The 22799-nt window shown below is 37.8% G+C and overlaps 1 protein-coding gene across 3 annotated transcripts in view; it reads left to right on the top strand.

The window, feature by feature from the left end:
* ZFPM2 (zinc finger protein, FOG family member 2) overlaps window positions 1-22799 on the top strand; it is a 458837-nt gene that overhangs the window by 125899 nt on the left and 310139 nt on the right. The gene's annotated exons all lie outside the window — the stretch shown is intronic.

Here is a 22799-nt window from a genome sequence, read left to right as displayed (position 1 = left end):
ACATAATGTTCATAAGTATTCTGTGGAAAAAAATCTTTGTATTTGTTGCCAAGTAATTTACAATTGATGGTACATTTATAAATGGAGACTATTATGTCATAAGGTTTAAGGATATAAGTGAGTTTTGAAATAGTTTTAGCCATAATTTTCAAAGCAGTAACATTTTTCATTAAGAAAGATCCCTATATTTCAATCACATTTTCACCCTTGCATGACTTTGCAAATTGCTGTCTGCTGTGCGTGAAGAAGAGAGGAACTCCAGCAGTAATTTTCTGAAACCAGCAGCTGGAAAATATAATACAAACAAAAATGAAGATACAGTATATCTGATTATTATGATGTCATTTCTAATGTTATTCATGATACACACAAATGTTTGTATTCTGTATACTATAGCATAATGCTATACAAGATTTTAGATCAAAATGTATTTTATTTAAAGTAACCACGCTACCACGTTTTAAGACTTTGAAAGAAAATATAGACTTCTGGCATTTTCATCTATTGCATAATGCTTCTCTGTCTTCTCAATGTGAGGAAGAATTTCCTTGACTTAAAAAAAATAGGAAAGAAATCTTTGAGAAATCTTAGTTTTGTCAGGGGGGTTACACTTAAAAAGAGTGGGTGAACTTTATATCTGACATTTATTTATGGAATTAAGTATGTATATGCTATTTAAAAGATTTTTTTACATTTAAAATTAGATTAAATGGCCTTTTATTTTTTTTATTTTTATTTTTTTTTGAGACAGAGTGTCGCTCTGTTGCCCTGGCTAGAGTGAGTGCCATGGCGTCAGCCTAGCTCACAGCAACCTCAAACTCCTGGGCTCAAGCAATCCTACTGCCTCAGCCTCCCTAGTAGCTGGGACTACAGGCATGCGCCACCATACCCGGCTAATTTTTTCTATATATATATTTTAGTTGTCCATATAATTTCTTTCTATTTTTAGTAGAGACGGGGTCTCGCTCTTGCTCAGGCTGGTCTCGAACTCCTGAACTTGAGCGATCCACCCGCCTCGGCCTCCCAGAGTGCTAGGATTACAGGCGTGAGCCACCACGCCCGGCCTAAATGACCTTTTAGATATGCCTGCTTACAAAGAGGTAAAATCTATTAATAACTTGCTCTCATGATGGGGCATGGACGGGGGTAGGTTTCCCCTTTGTTTGTACCTGAGGCCCATAGCTTCCCCAGTTACTTGGAAGTAAGTAAGCAAATTTAGGGCATGATGAATTGCTAAACACATGCTGCACACCCAATAACACCTTTTCCATAAATTTTCCAAAAATAAAGTTATATTATTGGCTAAAAAAAAAACATGGGGGGAGAGGGTGAGCATCTGCCATTCAAGATGAGATTTTTTTTTCAATTTTCACTGAAATTTATTTTAGGTATTTGATTTCACATAATTTTGTTTAGTTGATACTGGTGAGAATCTTTATACTCTTTTCTAGAGCACATGTGAATATGTCAAAACCTTAGGGGAAAATGTGTGTCCGTAAGCAGTTAAGCCTACTAGAAAATTTTTTCTTTGTGTGCTATAAAATCAATAACACATTTGTCTCTATAGGTACTTACCAAAAAATGGGTTTTGTTATTGTGAAACCCCTTTAGTTGAGGTTGATTCATAACAAAAGAATACCTCTTAAATATTTATTACTTTTTAAGGTAGAATATTGCTGATTTCCTTCAGTAGGGAGATACAGGAGAAAGTAGGGGGCCATTTTTATATTTTTGCTAATGCAAGAATAGTAATTATTTCAATATTATTACTCAAATTTTTGTTATTCACACAACAGTATTGGCACGTTCCAACTGTATTAAGGAGAGAAAATTATCCAGCTTTTAGTGACATTTTCAAAGCATGAGAGAAAATGGGCTCTGGATTCTGTGGATATAGATTCACATTCTGGATTTGACACTCATTAGCTGGGAGAGTTGACAGATTGCTTAATCTCTCTGTGGCTATATTTGCATTTGTAAATTATAGAAAATAATATTAACAACTCTTAGAGAGTTAAATCAGATCATATACATAAAATGCTAATGATCATTGTTGTGCCTTAGGAATTGTTGAATCTTAAAACAGAACCTTTAACAATTCTTCCTAAGAGTTTTTAATGCCCAGTAGTAAATCTGATACAACAAAGGGTAATACTAATTTAATTTGAGTTTTTGTAATACTAATTTAGTTTTGAGTTTAGCCACAAATTATTGGTTAAGATATGAAATTATGAGCCAGGTGTGATTTCAAGGTCTCTTAATTTTAAGGCCCTCCTACTCAGTTCTGATAGTCACCCCAAGAGAGACAGTTTTCTCTAAAAATAGAACAGAATCAAAGGACTAGCAAATTATCTAAAGAATTTGAGGCATAGAGTTGACATCATTTAAGATGGATCAGGATTTATCTTATTTTTAAAGAGTTTGATGGAAGACGACTCCACAACCTTTCTTAATGGTTCAACTCAATAATGAATCAACTCCTGTCTGAAGTGTTCTATTTTTATCAAATGCAAATTCCACAGTGTAAAAATGTTTTTTATTCTTATTTGTTATGCAACTAAAAGGTCCACTTAGCAATCGCAATTGCTCACACCTTTGTTAGCTCTTATGATTAGGTGGAACCTAAACAATCTTTAGAAAAATTATCTTACATGTAAACATTTCTATGTGAAATTCTTTAATGTTTAAATGTTTGCGATTGTTATTTAAATATTCCTTCAGGTTCCTATGAATCTTTCACAATCTGAATAGACAACTAGACACACACTAAGCCAGTAAGGTTCAGGCCAATACAAAAGTCATTACCTCATTATTTCAGTATTTCACACGTCTATTTTTAAATTTCATTGTTCTCTCTTGCTTTTAAAAAAATTACCCTGATACTTCCTTGCTTGGAATATAATTCATATAGTACTTGATTTTGACTATTCTGCCTTCTTGTCTGTATTTGCCTATATTTTACATATATCACTTATCTTATTTTTAAGTAAACATCTCGTTTCCTTAGATCACCCTCACAAGTTCTTTGGTTTACCAATATTTTTATACATTTAATATTCAATAAATATTTACCATGCATTTATTGTTCACTAATAATTATGAAAAGTGCTAGGGAGAAGTCTAAAGGTGTAGCATGATGCTGTCCGCACTCTCCTCATTTGGTGCTATTTCTCTCCTTTAGCCTTTGTTAATTATTCATGTACTGTATTTGGGTCACTGACACAGTAAGTAAGCATCTCTTAGACTAGAATGTAGAACATGATTGAAACTATAGAAGAAAGTGTGTACAGTTTAGAGTCAGACAGATCTGGCATGTTAAACAGCCAATCCTCAGTTTCCTTTTCTTCAAAATGGGAATAATAATAACTATCTCAAAACACTGTTATAAGGATGAGTTTTGGAAGAGATGATGTTTACAACATATCTAGTGTAGAGCTTGGGAGACAGTGGGACTTGCTAAATGACAGTGGCCTTCTCTTACTCTAGGACCAAGCTTTGTTAAACACTTTTCAGTCTGCTTAACAGTTGGAATATTGACCTTATTTTGAAAATATGTTTACATCCCTAGCTCTCTCTTCTAAGAAAATCTTTAGAGCCACATTTTATGGCCAAAATATGGAGTGCTGACTTCCTTAGATTTAGGAGACTTGGGAGAGAGAATTCAGATAAATATTTTTTTTTTATTTCAGCATTTTACAGGGGTACAAACGTTTAGGTTACGTATATTGCCCTTGCTCCACCCGAGTCAGAGCTTCAAGCGTGTCCATCCCCCAGACAGTGCGCACCATACGCATTAGGTGTGAGTATACCCATCCCCTCCTCCCCTCTCCCACCTACCCGACACACGATGAATGTTGTTACTGTGTGTGCACTTAGGTGTTGATCAGTTAATACCAATTTGACGGTGAAGATAAATCTGTATAAATCTATCATCTACCTCCATAAAACAATGACCTTAAAAATCACATCTTACATAAATTTTAAGTATGCTGATTTTCTGAATTACTTATTAAAATGTAGTTACTTCTTTTTACTCTTGGGAATAGTGAATAATTTGATTTCTCTGATATGATATTTAATGAATCTAGGTGTTGCCATCAGGCTTACAACAAGTGTAATTGAAATGTCTAGAAACTCTAATAAAGGAAAATATCCGGTTACTCAAATGTACAAATAGGTACATATTCCCCCAGTTAATGCAAACATACACAGATATAAAATTTTGAATGCGGGGCATGTGCCTGGAGTCCCAGCTACTGGTGTGGCTGAGGCGGGATGATCGCTTGAACCCAGAGGTTCTAGACTGTAGTGCAGTACGCTGACTGGGTGTCCACACTAAGTTCAGCAACAGTATGGTGACCTCCTGTGAGCAGGGGACCACCAGCTTGCCTCAGGAGAGAAGAAACAGCCCAGGTTGGTAATGGAGCAGATCAGCTCCCCTGCTGATTAGGAGTGGGATCACACCTGTGAGTAGCCACTGCATTCCAGCCTGGGCAACATAGCAAGACCCTGCCTCTTAAAAAAGATTTTTTTTTTTTTTTTTTTTTTTATTTTTTTTATTTATTTTTTTTTTTTTACAGAATCAAAGAGTCTAACAGTATATCTTGTTAGATACAGTATGTCCTCATAATGTATACATTATTTCTTGTACAATGATATGAAATAATATGGGAAATATTCATGATAAATTATTAAGTGAACAGTGCAAGTTAAAAACAATAGTTTCATATTTTTTTCCCCCACCCCCCCTTTCCCGAGTCAGCACCTTCAAGTGTTAGCACTCCCCAAACGGTGCGCAATGCACTCATTGTGTAGGCATACCCCCATCCCCTCCCCCACCCCCCACCTCAGTCTGATGTCCAATTGGTGTTGTTCCCAGGTTTGTATTTAGGTGATGATCAAGGAAACCAATTTTCTGGTGAGTACATGTGATGCTTGTTTTTCCATTCTTGGGATACTTCACTTAATATAATGGGTTCCAACTCTCTCCAGGAGAACCATAGAGATGTTGTATCTTCATCATTCCTTATAGCTGAGTAGTATTCCATGGTATACATATACCACAGTTTACTAATCCAATCATGTATTGATGGGCATTTGGGTTGTTTCCACATCTTTGCTATTGTGAATTGTGCTGCTATAAACATTTGGGTACACGTGCCTTTGTTACAGAATGACCTTTTTTCCTTTGGGTATATGCCCAGTAATGGGATTGCTGGGTCAAATGGCAGGTCTACTTGAATCTGTTTAAGATACCTCCATAATGCTTTCCACAGAGGTTGCACTAGTTTGCAGTCCCACCAGCAGTGTATTAGTGTTCCTGTCTCTCCACACCCACGCCAACATGTGTTGTTTTGGGTTTTTTTGATAAAGGCCATTCTCACTGGGGTTAAGTGATATCTCATTGTGGTTTTGATTTGCATTTCCCTGATGATTAGAGATGTTGAACACTTTTTCATATGTTTGTTAGCCATTTTTATATCTTCTTTTGAAAAATTTCTATTCATGTCCTTTGCCCACTTTTTGATAGGGTTGCTTGATTTTTTCTTGCTGATTTTCCTGAGTTCTAAATAGATTCTTGTTATCAGTCCTTTATCTGATGTGTAGTATGCAAAAATTTTTTCCCATTCTGTAGGTGGTCTGTTTATTCTCTGGACTGTTTCTTTGGCTGTGCAGAAGCTTTTTAATTTAATCATGTCCCATTCATTTATTTTTGTTGCTGCTGTGATTGCCTTGGGGGTCTTCTTCATAAATTCTTTGCCTAGGCCAATGTCTGTAAGAGTCTTTCCTACATTTTCTTCTAGAATTCTGATTGTATCACGCCTAAGGTTTAAGTCTGTTATCCACCGTGATTTGATTTTTGTGAGAGGTGAAAGCTGTGGGTCCTGTTTCAGTCTTCTACAAGTGGCTAACCAATTCTCCCAGCACCATTTGTTGAATAGGGATTCTTGTCCCCAGAGTATATTCTTTCCCGCTTTGTCGAAAATTAGGTGACTATATGAGGATGGTTCTATATTTGGATTTTCTGTTGTGTTCCACTGGTCTGTGTCCCTGCACTTGTGCCAATACCAGGCTGTTTTAAGAACCACGGCCTTGTAGTATAATTTGAGGTCTGGCAAATTAATACCTCCCATTTTGTTTTTGTTGCTTAAAATTGCTTTTGCTATACGGGGTCTTCTTTGGTTCCATACAAAGTGTATAATTATTTTCTCTATGTCTGTAAAGAATGATGTTGGTAATTTAATAGGGATTGCATTGAATCTGTAGATCACTTTGGGTAGTATAGACATTTTAACAATGTTGATTCTTCCGATCCACGAGCATGGTATATTTTTCCATCTATTTGCAAGTTCTGCTATTTCTTTTCTCAGTGTTTCATAGTTTTCCTTATAGAGGTCCTTTACCTCTTTAGTTAGATATATACCTAGATATTTTATTTTCTTTGTTGCTATTTTGAAGGGTATTGAGTCTTTAATTTGGTTTTCCGATTGACTGTTATTGGCATATATAAATGCCTCTGATTTGTGTATATTAATTTTGTAGCCTGAGACTTTGCTGTATTCGTTAATCAATTCCAGGAGTCTCTTGGTTGAATCCTGGGGGTTTTCCAGATATAACATCATATCATCAGCAAAAAGTGAGAGTTTGATCTCTTCCTTCCCTATTTGGACTCCCTTGATTCTGCTCTCTTGCCTGATAGCTCTCGCAAGGACTTCCAATACTATGTTGAAAAGTAATGGAGACAATGGGCAGCCCTGTCTGGTTCCAGTTCTAAGTGGGAGTGCTTTCAGTTTTTCCCCATTCAGTATGATGTTGGCTGTGGGTTTGTCATATATGGCTTGTATCATTTTTAGGTAGGTTCCATCAATGCCTATTTTGTTAAGCGTTTTTATCATAAAAGGGTGTTGAATTTTGTCAAATGCTTTTTCTGCATCTAATGAGAGTATCATATGGTTTTTGTTTTTGCTTCTATTTATGTGGTGAATTACATTTATAGATTTACGTATGTTGAACCACCCCTGCATCTCGGGGATGAAGCCCACTTGGTCGTGGTGGATTATTTTTTTGATAAGTACTTGGATTCGATTTGCTAGTATTTTATTGAAAATTTTTGCATCTATATTCATGAGGGAAATTGGTCTGTAGTTCTCTATTTTTGTTGTGTCCTTTCCAGGTTTTGGTATTAATGTTATATTGGCTTGGTAGAACGTGTTGGGGAGAACTCCATCCTTCTCAATATTGGAGAATAGTTTATGTAGGATGGGCACCAGTTCTTCTTTGTATGTATGGTAAAATTCAGGTGTGAACCCATCTGGACCAGGGCTTTTCTTTTTGGGAAGGTTTTTTATTGCTGTTTCGATTTCAGTTCTTGATATTGGTCTGTTCAGGTACTCTATTTCTTCCTGGTTGAGCCTGGGAAGACTATGTGTTTCTAAAAATCTGTCCATTTCCTCCACATTCTCCAGTTTGTGTGCATAAAGATTTTTGTAGAATTCATAGGTGATATCTTGTATCTCTGTAGCATCGGTTGTGATTTCTCCTTTCATGTTCCTAATGGAGGCTATTAGAGATTTTACTTTTGTGCTCTTGGTTAGTCTAGCCAGAGGTGTGTCTATTTTGTTTATCTTTTCAAAGAACCAACTTTTTGTTTTATTAATTTCCCTTATAGTTTCTTTGTTGTCCTTTTCATTTAGTTCTGATTTGATCTTAGTAATTTCTCGCCTTCTGCTGGGTTTGGGATCGTTCTGTTCTTCTTTCTCCAGCTCTTTGAGTCTATTTGTTAGGTTGTCTATTTGCATGTTTTCTGTCTTTTTGATATAGGCATTTATGGATATGAATTTTCCTCTCAGGACTGCTTTAGCTGCATCCCATAGATTTTGATAAGTTGTATCTCCATTGTCATTTAATTCAAAGAAATTTTTGATTTCCATCTTGATTTCTTCTTTTATAGAATAATTATTCAGGAGAAGGTTATTTAGCTTCCATGACTTTGAATAAGAGTGAGGGTTTCTGTTTGTGATCATTGTTACTTTTATTCCGCTGTGATCTGAGAAGATGCATGGTATAATTTCTATTTTTTTGAATTTTTGAAGACATGATTTATGTCCTAGGACATGGTCAATCTTAGAGAATGTCCCGTGAGCTGATGAGAAGAATGTATATTCTGTGGACTTTGGGTAGAATGTCCTATAGATGTCAGCCATGCCCATTTGTTCTAGCATTCTATTGAGGTCCATTATGTCTTTGTTTATTTTCTGTTTAGAGGATCTGTCCTGTACTGTCAGTGGGGTGTTAAAGTCTCCAGCTATTACAGTATTGTTATCTATCATTTGGTTGAGATCTAGTAGGGTTTGCTTTATGAATCTAGGTGCACCTAGGTTGGGTGCATATATATTGAGTATAGTCATGGCTTCTTGATGAATTGTGCCTTTAATCAGTATGTAGTAGCCATCTTTGTCTTTTATTATTTTTGTTGGTTTGAAGGCTAAGTTATTGGAAATTAAGATTGCCACACCAGCTTTCTTTTGGTTACCATTTGCTTGAAATATCGATTTCCATCCTTTTATTTTCAGTCTAAATGCATCTTTGCAGGTTAGGTGAGTTTCTTGAAGACAGCAGATACTTGGATTGTATTTTTTTATCCATTGGGCCAGTCTATGTCTCTTGAGCGGGGAGTTCAAGCCATTCACATTTATTGAGAAAACTGATAAGTGAGACAGTTTTTTGTTCAGCTTGTTGGGTAGAACTTCATTGTGATGTTTTCTCTCCTGGGCCAGTGTGGTATCTGGAATTTGATCTTTAGCTCTTGAGTAGTTTTACATTCGTGGATCTTTCTTGTGCTGATCCGTGTATAATTCTCTTTTGAGTACTTCTTGGAGGGCTGGTCTTGTCTTGGTGAATTCCCTCAACCTTTGTTTATCTGAGAATGTCTTGATTTCTCCTTCGTATAGAAAACTTAGCTTAGCTGGGTACAAGATTCTAGGCTGGGCATTATTCTGTTTCAGAAGCGTGAAAATGGGGCCCCAACCTCTTCTTGCTTGTAAGGTTTCAGCTGAGAAATCTGGCGTAATTCTGATGGGTTTTCCTTTGTAAGTTACTTGTTTCTTTCTCCTTACAGCTCGGAGAAGTGACTCTTTAGTGGATATTTTGGTCAGCCTGATGACTACGTGGCGTGGTGTTTTCCTATTTGCTATGAATCTCCCAGGGGTCCTTTGAGCTTCTTGAATCTGTATGTCTAGAGTATTGGCAAGGCCTGGAAAATTTTCCTCGATTATGTCTTCAAATAGCTTGTCCAACCCTTGCTTGTTATCTTCTTCACCCTCAGGAATGCCAATAACTCTCAAGTTAGGTTTCTTCACATAATCCCACATTTCTTGAAGACTCAGATCATTTCTCTTACTTTTTCGATCTATCTCTGTGACTGACTTATTTAGTTGGAAGGAGTTATCTTCAATTTCTGAGATTCTTTCCTCTGTTTGATCTACCCTGCTCTTGAGACTTTCCACAGTGTTTTGTAGCTCTCTGAGTGAATTCTTCACTTCTAGGAGTTCAGTTTGGTTTTTCTTCAATATTTCAATTTCTTTAGTGAATTTTTCCTCCAAATCCTGTATTTTTTTTGTGTTTTCCTTGTGTTGTTTATCCATTGATTCTTGTATATTATTCAGCTTGTTTATAATCCATAATTGGAATTCTTCCTGTGACATGTTGGTGTTTTGAGTCTGGTTTGTGTCAAATGGTTGGGAGCTGGTATTTCTCTTTGGGGATGAGCTTTCCATTTGATTCTTTTTGCTCTCCGTGTTTTTTCGCTGGGCCCTTCCCATCTAGATTTGTCGTTGGATCTTTACTTATAGGTTTAGTCTGGTTAACAGGACTCTTTGTGCTCTATTCTTAGGCTGTGAAACAGTCTAGGTATGTTGCTTCTTTTGGCAAGAGGGGGAGTTGCTGTAGCTCCCACGGGCAAAAGTCTGTCTTGGCCCAATGTCCCCAGGGATCAGGTTCCACACTCTCGCTTCTGGAGAAGTATTCAGTGTTTACACTTGGGCAGGGATCCTATATAAGGTCCGTGGACCAGGGGAGAGGGCCGTCCAGGGAGCCTCTTGGTACCCTATTGCTCCGCAGTGACTTGGCTGTGGGCTCTATAGTGGCAATTGCGTGCCCGCAGATCTCCGGCCCTGGGGGTGACTACTCAGGATCCGGTATGTACCAGAGCCAGGGACCTGGCCCGTTCCGAAGCTCACCGTGGGTCCACAGTTTGAAGGTGAGAAGAGAGGAGAAAGAGAAGAGAAAAGAAAAAAAAAAAAAAAAAAAAAAAAAAAAGAAAAAAGAAAAGGAAAGAAAGCAAAGAAAGAGGAGAAAGCGAAAGAGAAAAGAAAAAAAGAAGAAAAAGAAAGAAAGAAAAAGAAAAAAAAAAAAAAAGAAAAGAAAAACGCAAAAAGCCAAACCAAAAAACACCAAAAACGCCAACAAAAATGAACAAAAACAAACTACATAGCACTTCACCACACTGCAAGGCAGAAAGATACACAAATCTGAAGTATATAATTCAGCGACTCAATGTTTTTTTTTGTTTGTTTGTTTGTTTTACGCCTTAGCACAGCTCCGCCCCTTCACTTCCGCTCGGCTGGGTCCGGAGCGGCCATTAGATGTTTTTGTTTTTACGCCTTAGCACAGCTCCGCCCCTTCACGCCCGCCCGGCTGGGTCCCGGGCGGTTTCGCAGTGGATTTCAAGATGACGTCTGCGCGCCCGCACAGCTCCGAGGGTGGTGGGGATCCAACCTCCGCGCTCAAAAATGCGCGGCAGCCAGAGGCCCAGAGGGCAAAGGTGCCCGCCGAGGCTGTCCGCCGCCGGAAAAAAAAAGAAAAAGAAAAGAAAAGGAAAGAAAAAAAAAGAAAAAAAACCCCAAAAACAAAAACAAACACAAACACAAACAAACAAAACCCAGAAGAAATTTACCAAGAATAAAATATACAGTTCGGCGAGCCTATTCTTCTTGTTCGTGTTGTTTTTTTTTTTTTTTTTTGCCTTAGCGCAGCTCTGCCCCTTCACCCCGAGCGCGGCCCCGGCATATCCCGTACTCCTGGCGTTGGTTCAGAGACCAGCGGAGGGCGCCGGGCAGAGAGAGCCGCTCGGCACTTTATGGCTCCCGAGCGGTTTCGCCCTGGCTTTCAAGATGGCGCCTGCAGAGCTCCGGGGCTGGAGGAGACTGGCTCCTCGGCAGGCAGAGACCACCACTGTCCGGGGGCTGGCGAGCAAGGACGCGCACCAGGGGGTCACCGGCTGGAGAACCGCCGAAAAAGGCAGCACGGGCAGAAAGAGCCGCTGGGCACTTTTTGGCTCCCGAGCGGTTTTGCCTTCGCTTTCAAGATGGCGCCTGCCGAGCTCCGGGGCTGGAGGGGACCGGCTCCCCGGCAGGCAGAGACCGCCACTGCCCAGGGGCTGGCCAGCAAGGACACGCACCGGGGGTGACCGGCTGGAGAACCGCCGAAAAAGGCAGCACCGGCAGAAAGAGCCGCTGGGCACTTTTTGGCTCCCGAGCCCTTTCGCTCTCGCTTTCAAGATGGCGCCTGCCAAGCTCCGGGGCTGGAGGGGACCGGCTCCCCGGCAGGCAGAGACCGCCACTGCCCAGGGGCTGGCCAGCAAGGACACGCACCGGGGGGTGACCGGCTGGAGAACTGCCGAAAAAGGCAGCACGGGGTACAACGCTATTTGCTGTCCGGGAGTCTTTTGTGTTTTTCTGCCCTGGGGCAGATCCGTCCCTCCTTGCCAAGCGCTGTCTCAGCTGAGATCCCCCAGGTTCTAAGGTAATTTCTCAAAAAAGCCTCCTGTCTGCAATGCGCCACGTATCCCTCAGTGATTCTGCGCTGGCCTGGGTCAGGGCTCTATTCAATTGGGAGCGGCGGTCAATGAGGAGGACAAGCCGCTTTCCCGAGAGGCTGCACCCGCCCCGGCTGGGGGCGGGTGTATCCGACCCGCGCTCCGCTGGCTAGTGTCTGTCCCGCGTTCCTAATATTCGTTCACCTCAGACCTCACTCGCTCTGTTTGTCCCACGCTGATTCTCCGTGGATTCACACCGCTGTTCCTGTGTGGGAGCGGTCTTCTAGCGTTGTGGCAGGTCCGGATCGATGCCTTCCTTCCCGGGAGCGCAGATTCAGGCCGTCACCACCACTCCGCCATCTTTTTTCTCTCAAAAAAAAAAAGATTTTTTTAAGCAAGCAGTTATTTAGATTCTTTGACATAGATTTTCAAGTATATATTTTTATTTAAATAGATTTTAATATTTATATATTAAGCTTTGGGCCATTTCAGTAAAAATAAAGTAGAAAATCAAACTGTCTTGATGATTTGATGAATTAATAGATTGATATTAGGAATCTTTTTTGTATTATATATTATAGAACATTAAAATTTTCTGCTACATTGATAAATGGAAATCAGAGTATCCATCAGAGGTAAATTATTTTTGGGTAGTATGAGGAGTGAAGGAAACCCAAAACATTTCCTCTGTTTATATCTTGACTTTGCCACTTATTTATTATGTTACTTTGAACAAGCAATTAATACTCCATGGCCTTAGTTTCATTGTTTACAAAATTGGGCTAATAATAATAACTATCACATTAATGAGATATTACAAGTAAAGCATGGAGCTCAATAAGTCTCTCTTAATATTACTTTTATTATCAGTTTGGCAATTGTGTCATAGTAGTCATCACACGGCCTTACATGTGATACGCCCTCGTTAAACATTAGTGCAGTGAGTTAATTTTACAAAATGCGTTTGCTATGTAAAAATAAACATAAGATTGTGTTTACTATGTTCTGATTTAAAACATGATTCAATGAAAGAACTTTTAATGTAAATACATTTTCAAGAATAAATGTTGAAGATAAAATCAGACGTGTGTACTTGTTGCATCTGGACTTAAAATTGGTCAAGAAATCTGTAAATGAGTTGCTTCATGCCATCGTTGTTCAACATATGGATACATGTAGATGATAGAATAAGTTCTGCTTTGTGCCTTAAATTAAACTGGGAAGATGGGGAGTGTTTTGCATAAAGTGGAATGGTAGTTAGAAGACCACCATGAGATAGGAGCACACGCTTAATGATACAGTTTTTTTTTTTTTTTCCCCCCTCTTTACTAGTCCAAAGAAGGGCTTGAAGATTACAGTTCTGATTTCGTTTCCTTTTTGATTGGGAAAATGTGGTAGATATAAGATCTGGGAAATGCCATTTGAAGTAAATTAACAGAAACCTATGAAACATAGTTAACCATAGATATAGTCTGACAGTAAGAAGAATATTATGAGAAGTGGAGGAAATCCTAGAATGACTGTGTATTACTCTGACAGTGAATTGGTATTATCTCTGCTATCAGATAATGCAGTTATCATTAATTTTCACATTTGCATTTCAATCTTTGGAAGGAAATGACTCTTGCCGGATGAAGATAAGAGCTCTGTACCACTATAATGAACCATCATTTTATCTCAATGCTTTGTGTCCATATGAAAATGAGGCAGGGAGGAGTGTGTGTGTGTGTGTGTGTGTGCCCATGTGTGTGTATGTTGGGGGCTCAGAAAAATATTATAACAAAGTGTCAAAAATTGCTGTAGACTTTTGAGCCCTTTATGAAACAAGAGGGGGTAAAAATAAATCTTCTGTAGTGTAGTTAAGTGGATATCGGATTAAAAGATGAAAGCCTTACTCTTTGTAGAACAGAATGTCACATGAACATGGTAAGAAAAAGTTCTCTTTATTTTATTTCCTTACTCTAGTTTGCACTCTCATATAGAATTAGGACATACATAAATACAAGTAAAAGAAAAAAAAAGGCAGGTTGTTTGAAAAGACAGTTAACATCTTTGAGTTGTAAAGAACTGCATAGAGTATACCACTTCATTATTACTATTTTTATTTATGCTTTTTCAGCTGTATAAGAATGAGAATTAAGTATATTTAGACAATGGCTTGTTTTAGAGTTTGCAAACAGTTTGTTTACACAAGTTTAATTGAGAAATTTAGTTAAAGGATAATGAATTTGAGATTAATTTTCTTTGGACTTTTCCTTACAATGAACTCTTCGTCAAACATGCTACTGAAAAATGGATACAATGTCAAATTTTATAAATATATTGTGGTCCCCAAAATATATAACACATTCTTTTCAGCCTTACTCCCTGCCCCCATGGCAAGCTTCTTTAACTAAACTACAATTTCCATCCCTCCTTAAAACTTAGTGACTGAGACTGTTATGGGTTGAGTTTTGTACCCTCCAAATTCTTATGCTGAAGTCCTAACCTCTAATACCTCAGGATGTGATGTTCTTTGGAAATAGAATTGTTGAAGATATAACTGGTTAAGATTAGGCCATAATGAAGTAGGGTGGGCCCCTAATCCAATATGACTGGTGTTCTTTGGGAGACACAAGGGAATATGCCATGTGGAGATAAAGACAGAGACCAGGGTAATACTTCTACATGCCAAGGAAAGCCAAAGTTTGCCAGTAAACCACCAGAAGTTAGAGGAGAGGATAGGACAGATTCTTCCTCTCCACCCTCAGAAGGAACCAACCCTAATGACATCTTGATCTGGAACTTTTAACCTCCAGAACTGTGAGACAATGTATTTCTGTTATTTAATCTACCCAGTTTGTGGTACTTATTATGGCAGCCCTTGCAAACTAATACAGGAACCCCAAGTTAGAAAGGAATCACATGGGTGGTCACTTGTATGCTTGCCAGGTGTACTTCTTACTGTAATTGTGAATCGATTTTAGGTATCATCTAAATGAATGAAATATGTTCACAAAAAAAGATACATTGTTTCCATGGAAACTATGTTGAAACTTTCAAAAGACTGGATAAAGGAAAATCATTAAAAATATTAGATATGGGCAAAAAAGTTTTAAGAATTTGGGAAAAAAATATAAAAAATATTGAAAGAAACTTCACTTAGACAGCTTTGTGAGAGCTTTTATACCCTCACTCCATTCTAATGAAACAAATTTGAAATCCTAGATGAAGCATTTGAATGTTGTTTATGTAAATGGAACACCAGTTAGTCTATATACAAATAAAAGATCTAGCCCCTATATCAAAGTTTGATGCTTTTGTATATTATAAATTAAAATATAATGTTTATAATGCTATTTTAAAAAATAATTCCATGGTTTGGCTATTTTGATAGCCAACCAAATAAAATAACTGACCACCCCAGTTGCGTCCAGTACTAGGGCTTTTGCTGTGTTTTTTCCCACTGAGCTGTAATTCAGCTTTGAATTCTTCTCATCAGGGCACTTCAGGAAGACACTACTAGTTAATAGGAATTGGCATATAAGAAACATCTTTGCCATCCCTTTTATAATCTCTTTCATTAAAATGTATGCATTAAATATTTATTTTGACATAGGATTATTGGCATTGATTGTTTTCTTTGACTCAGTGTTGTGCCCTGAAAATATACATAAAAATATGATTGACTCTTGTATCTGGAAAGCTGAAAGAAGAACAACTAAACCTTGTAATTATTTGTGTTTATTTTGTCTGGTTCAAAAAAGGATTTAAGTGGGCTCAGGAGGATAAGTAAAGATCAACACAGTGACATTCATTAGAAATCGTTTTGTTTTGTTCTGTTTTAAGAGACAGGGTCTGGCTCTGTCATGCAGGTTGGAGTGCAGTGATGCCATCATAGATCACTGTAACCTTGAACTCTTGGGCTCAAGTGATTTTCTGCCTCAGCCTCCCAAATAGCTGGGACTACAGGTGTGTACCACCATTCTGGGCTAATTTTTAAATTTTTTTTGGTAGAGACAGGATCTCGCTATGTTGCCCAGGGTGGTCTCTAACTCCTGGCCTCAAACAATCCTCCTGACTTGGCCTCCCAAAACACTGGGGCTACAGGGGTGGGTCCCCATTCCCAATCTAGAACTAGTTTAAAAACACAGAAATTAAAAATAGGTACATAGTGATATATACACGTGATATTAATGTGCCACAAATTTGGAATTAAATTACTAGAACACTATTTATAAGGGCAATATTGATTGGGTACACAAGATAAGATAAATTAGTTGAAGCAAACATTTATATTTTTAACTGCATATTGAGTTATCAACCATAAGCAACCTGTGGCTGGGGCCTAGGATACATAGCTGTAAATACAACAGAGTGGTCTCTACTTCAGAGAGTTTATGCTCTACTAGAAAGTGAAAATTGTAATAACAATGTTTTTTTTTTTTTTTGAGTGCTTACTGCATATGTGATGGTGGTTCTATAGAAGTAACATGAATGATATCATAAAACCATATTATCAGTGGTGGGGCTATCCCATTCTGGAAGAAAATAATGACTTCTATGATGAACAATCATTTTTAACTTAATTTGTTTTTATTTTTATACTTTAAAATGCATTGTTTCAAATATACATAAGATGAAGAGTATAATGAATCTCCGTGTAGCCATTACTCAACTTCAAAAGTTATCAACTTTTTGCCAATCTGACATTATCAATTACCTCTAAAATTTTTTCTTGAATATTTTATAGCAAATCCTGGAAATTATGTCATTTCCCTCATAAGTGCTTTGGTATGTCTCTCTAATAAATGAAGACTTTTGTTTTGGGTTTTACTTTTTTTAGATAGGGTTTCACTCTGTTGCCGAGGGTGGAATGCAGTGATGTCATCATAGCTCACTGCAACCTCAAGTCTTGGGCTCAGGGGATCCTCAAGCCTCACTCAGCCTCCTGAGTAGCTGGGACTACAGGTGCATGCCACTATGCCAGGCTAATTTTTCTATTCTTTGTAGAGATGGAGTCTCACTCTTGCTCAGGCTGAGGACTTTTGTTTTAAGCATGCCCACAATACCATTATAACATGTAAAAATATTCTTAATGTTGTCAAAAACTCAATTCATTTTTAAGTTTCCCCAGTTACCTGGAAAAATGTCTTTATGGTTGGTCTGTTGGAATCAGGATTCAACAAAGTTCCATATATTGGTTTATGTGATTTTCAAGTCTTTTTGAATGGATAGCAGTCTCTCTCCCCCAGCATTCACCCCCAACATACACTTATTTATTGAAACCAATTAATTAGTCCTGGAGTAATTTTCACATTCTAACTTTGGTAGATTACATCCCGGTAGTGTTGTGTAACATGTTCTTCTATACTCCACATTTCTTTTAAATTGATAGGTAAATCTAGATCTTTTAATAAATTTAGGTTTAATATTGTAGGCAACAATACTATATACACATTGCTGTATGCTTCCTGTTGCTTATGTAGGCACATAAAGACTGGATGCCCCACTTGTAGTGATACCACAGTGTATTAGGTGGTTTAGGTGTTTTCAGCCTGGTCCAGTCTTTGTAAAGTTCCTGATCAACTTTTCACCCTAATAATTATTGTCAGAATCCATTATATCTATAGGACTTGCAAAATAGTTGTTTTCACATTTTATCATTTGTTCCTTATTTATCAGCTGAAATTATTATTTTATCAAAATCTTTCTGTTATCTACTATTTGGTTACCTGTAAATATTGTTCATAAAGAAAAGGGAGGATAAGTGCTTAATTCTTTCTCATTATTTACCAATTTTCAGGATAATGAATCAGTGTCCTCAACCTCCAACAATGACTCAGAACTCAGGTGGTTTCTGAGACCTTTTGACATGAATAAAATAGACTTTGATAGCTCCTTTGCCTTCTGGCATCATGAAATGCCATGGATTCATCTTGTTAGTTTTCTGCTCTAAACCTGGGGTCAGCCACTTCTCCAAGGATCCCAGGTTCCTATTACAGATTGTGCATCTCAAATCTGAAAAGCTAAATTCCAAAATGCTCCAAAATCTGAATCTTTTTGAGTGTCAGTGTGATTCTCAAAGGAAATGCTCATTGGAGCATTTTGGATTACAGATTTTATGATTTAGGATTCTCAACCAGTAATGCCAACATTCCAAAATTTAAAAAAAAAATTCAAAGTCTGAAATATTTCTGTTCCCAAGCATTTCAGATAAGGAATACTCAATTTCTATTTAGAGACTAAAAAGTAGGTAAAAGGAGTATAAAGAGTTACTATTTAAGTTGAGATCTGAAAGACGAAAATGCATTATATTAATTGGAGAGACAGTAGGATTGGGAGAAAGTAGAATGGCATTAGAATAAGGTAGGCAGAATATGCAGCATTTTCAAAGCCCTTGTCGTGAGAAGGAAAGTGAATTCAAGGCCACTGTGATTGGAGGTAAGAAAGCCAAACAAGAGACTGGTATAAGATGAAGCTGGTAAAGTACGCAGGGTTCAGATTCTTCAAGGCCTGGTAGTCTGCAGTACTGTTATTGGATTTAAATTCAAGACCAGTGTGAAGACATGTTGTGCAGAGAAGTCACACACTCATATTTGCATTGAGAATAAAAAAAAGAAGCCACTCTAACTGCTGTGTGGAAAATGGCTTAGAAGGACAATAGAAATGCAATGGTCTTATCAAGAGGTTAAAATGGCTCACACTTTATATATTTGAGGGTGTGATTATATGAGGCTTGCTTGACTTAGGCTATTTTGATGCCATTCACTGAAGTAAGGCAGACTGAAGGAAAGGCACATTCAAGGGGTAAGATGATGAGTTGGATTTTTAATATGTTGAGTTTTCAATTTCCTTAAGGTGTCCAAGTAGAGCTATTGAGTAGAACATCTGTCATATAGGCCAGTAGGTTGGAGGAAAGGTCTGGTGTAGACATGTAAATTGGAGAGCCAGCAGTATGTGTACGGCACTGGAATTCACGAGAGTAGATGAAATTGCCAAGGGTGGAAATGTAAATAAGAGTGCTCCAAAACAAAGCTTAAAGAACTCCTATCTCTAGCGGAAGGATAGAGGAAGAAGAGTCATCAAGGAAGACTGATAAGCAGTGGCCAGAGGAGATGGGGAAAACCAGGAGAATGTGTAATTTTTTTTTTTTTTTAAGAAGGAGGGAGCTATGCCTGGGTTAAATGGTGCTGAGTGGTCAAGATTGAGATTTAAAGAGTTCCTTGAATTTAGTGACATGAAGATGTTAGTGGTTTTACCTAGCATTCTTTCATGGAGCTCTGGTGGCAGAAACCAGACTATAATAGGTTGAAGAGACAGAGAAAGGCAAGAGCATGACATTAACTATTGTAAACAACCATCCTTGATTGATAAACATATAAAATAAATAAATTTTGTTGGTAAACGAATATATAAATCATTTGAACCTCTCTAAAACTATCTGTTCATTGGTACAATTAGTCATTACCATTAACTGCTTATTTCTACCTAAGCATTTTCCAAACTTCTGAGTTTAGAAGTATGCTTCCAGAGAAACTTGTATTCCTATATTAAACTATTCTGAATCTACTATCCATCAACTTTTCTAAATTATTTGAAAAATGTTTTTTTGTTTCCTGCCCTTACCACATCTTCTGGCTTTCCATACTATTAAGACATTTCTTTCATTTCTTTTAAATCTCATCATTTCAACCTTTGTCTCCCAATAACTTTGGTTTACCAAACAGTTCATGATTTTCTTGAGGTTTATCACTTTTAATGTAATTGATATGTTAAATTTGGTAGTAATATAACATACAATATACATTTGTACTATACATTGTATATGGACTAGAGGTATGCTTTCTCTTCCTTTTCAGTGTCCAAACAAACAACAGCCATATTTTGTTATTGTTATTTTGTTGTTTGTTTAACCTGAGTAGCACATTTGGACCTGGGATTATTATGTTTTTCTCTTGATAAACTCCTATACTTGTTTCTAAGATTGATATTTGGAGCTTACAGCTCATTCATTCATAAATATAATTTGCATATGCTTGCCAGATCTTATACTTCTTCCCCCGCACCTTTGTAGACCTACATTGAATTAATTAATTTAATTAGTTCACAGATTTATTGAAGAAGAACTATGCACTAGGCTCCGAGGATAAAAAGATGACTTAGACTACATTCAAAAAGCTCATAGTACAAAGGAGAAGATAGGCAAATGATGAGATAATTAAAATACTTTGCTGTGGGTACAGTGGTGCAGGCAGGTCAGTGTGCATAGGAGCAAAGAGTAGAGGAAGGACATCCACTGCAAAGTGGGCTGGATGGTGGGAAATATGCTGAGGGACCCGCTTGCCCACAGGGAGAAGGGATAAGACAGGATGCTGATGAGATAGCACAAGCAATAATGATGTTTTCAAGTGACCCTAAGCAGTGTGATAAATTCAACTGGACCCACTTTCAGTTGTTATCGATTGATAGAAAATGTTTAGGTTTTTTACAAAATCTCATTCCATAGCATATGTTGTATTCTTGCTGTCATTTTGCCTGAGTAGAAGCCTCCACTTTCCAGTTAGACCTGTTACCTGGAAAGCACTATCCTTACCATCACTGTCACACCTGAGGAAGGGAGACACTCTGAAAGACAAAGGAGACTACTATTTCTGGGAGTCATGGATAGGAATTTGTTGAAGATCTGTTACATCTACAAGCTATTAAAAAAGCAACAATAGAAGAGTTTAGTATAAGGTCAGCAAAGGAAGCACAAGGAAACCTAATTGTATTATAATGTAGGCTGTCCCCTGGAAATCCAGCAGCAAAGCAGGGCCCCTGGTTTCCTAACTGGTTTTTCCCAGCGTTTGAAATTGAGGCTGGCTCTGCTCTTGGAAGCTCTTGGAGAGTTTGGGAAGGATAAGAAAGGTAGGCTCAAGGGAGGTAGCCTGAGCTTTCTTGCTAACATCAGAGTCTTTGACAGAAATTCTGTGGACCATATCTTAGGTGTAGTTAAAAGAAAATTGCAAAGTGCTGCATATATTCATTTTTTAAAATAGTAATACATTGTTACATACAAGAAAGTAAAGAAAAGAACATATTTATTGGATGCCAAATGTAAGTTTATATTTGGGCCAAAACACAAAGAAACAAAGATTGATTTTTTTTTTGTTTGTTTTCATGGGAGAATCTCTTGATGCTAACACAATCATTTCAACCGATTCCCCAGGTGAAACAGTTTCAAACCTTCTTTATTGCATGGAATTTTAAGAAACTCTTTAGTTTTTCTCTCATTACGTTTTTTATATTAATCAATATTTTTACATTTTTAATATCATATTAATAATGTTAACTAAAGTGAAAAGAGCAAATACACGAGTATATTCTAATAAGGATGGAAGCATGTTTTTTCCCACAGAATTAAGTAGGCTGTAAGCAGGAGGATATGAAAATGATTGAGTATCTGAGATTAACAATGCTTACTTTCAGTATGTATTTGTAATAAACAATGTATTACTTAATTTTATGGTATTTCTAGTTATATTTTTTCTATAAAAACAATTAAAAGAAAAAGCAAAGACAAATATGAAAGAAAAGAGAGCAGAAAGCATTTCTTTTCAAATGTTTGCTTTTTCAGATCCCTCTACCAATTTTGTCTTTAAATTAGATGTTTTCCAAGAAAATTATCATATTCCTCAGTTGAGGACATTTTTCATTACCGTGTAAGTTGAACAAAAGGAAAACACTGGGTCCCCCTGCCATTAAACAATAATTGTAGTAATGTGATTTAAGCAACAGTTTCTTAATAGAGTGATTGAAATAAAATTTTAAAAAATTATGCCTACCATTTCTAAGACTGTAACTGTTCATAGAACCAATATTCTTCAAACTGTTTTCTTATTATAAAAGTCATTTGAATGGCCATTTTTAATTATGCAAATATAAGGCAAATAGGAAGGAGGGCCTTCCAAACTGGGTGTGGGAGCCCTTTGTCACTTTGTGATGGATACTCCCATCCCTGTCTTGGATCTTGGGGATCTCAGAATACTGGAGGTAGGTGGAAGGCTCATTTGCATATGTACCCTAGGGGCTTTCTGTGTGGCAGTTAACCAATCAACTACTTCTCTCCCAAACTGGAGTGTGTGGTAGTCTGCTTGGGCTGCCATAACAGAATACCACAGACTGGGTATCCTAAACAACAGAAATTTATTTTCTCACCATTCTGGAGGCTGGAAGTCCAAGATCAAGGTGCCAGAAGGCTTGATTTCTGGGGAGGACTCTATTCCTAGCTTTCAGACAGCTACCTCTTTTCTGTGTCCTCACCTGGCTTTTTCTCTGTGTGGGAGGACTCCTAGTATGTCTTCTGCTTCTTATAGGGATACCAGCCCTATTGGATTAGGGTCCCACCCTTATGAGTCATTTAACCTTAATTACCTCCTTTAGGTCATATCTCCAAATCCAGTCACGTTGGGGATTAGGGCTTCAACATAGGAATTTTGGGGAAACACAATTCAGTCCATCACAGGGTGGATTGGGGTGGTAGTAACCAAAGACAGATATCAGAGAAAAGACACCAAGGAAAGATTTCTGGAATGCAGACAGAACCAGACTCAGGATTAGGGCCTTAGGTTTTAAAAGACAGAGCTATTTTCCCACCTTTTTTTCCTGAATCTAGACCCCCTGTGGGACTAGCTAGTGTTCCCTGAGACCCTGCACTGGGAAAGAATGGCTGATCTGAGGTGTGCATGTGAATTAAGTGAGAGGAACCCTGCCACCTAAGGCGGCCACCATGGCAGGTTGCACAGGAGCTGAGCCTGCTTGGGCATCACCTTGGTAGAGAAAGAGAAACCATTTCCTGAAAAGGCATTCAATCGTGACACCAAGGAATAGAGAGGAAAACAGGGACTCCAATGGCCTAACTGATCTTGGAATTTAAAAGTGGGGCTGGCTTTTGGGAATTTGGGGAATTTTTGAGAATTGGGGGGATTAAAGAAGGTCTCAAAAGCGAGAGGCTTTACTTAGG

The sequence above is a fragment of the Eulemur rufifrons genome, chromosome 3 (genome assembly GCF_041146395.1).
Source record: "Eulemur rufifrons isolate Redbay chromosome 3, OSU_ERuf_1, whole genome shotgun sequence".
Taxonomy (NCBI): Eukaryota; Metazoa; Chordata; class Mammalia; order Primates; family Lemuridae; genus Eulemur; species Eulemur rufifrons.
Note: the sequence above shows the minus strand (reverse complement) of the source record. Positions and strands in the feature narration are given on the sequence as shown.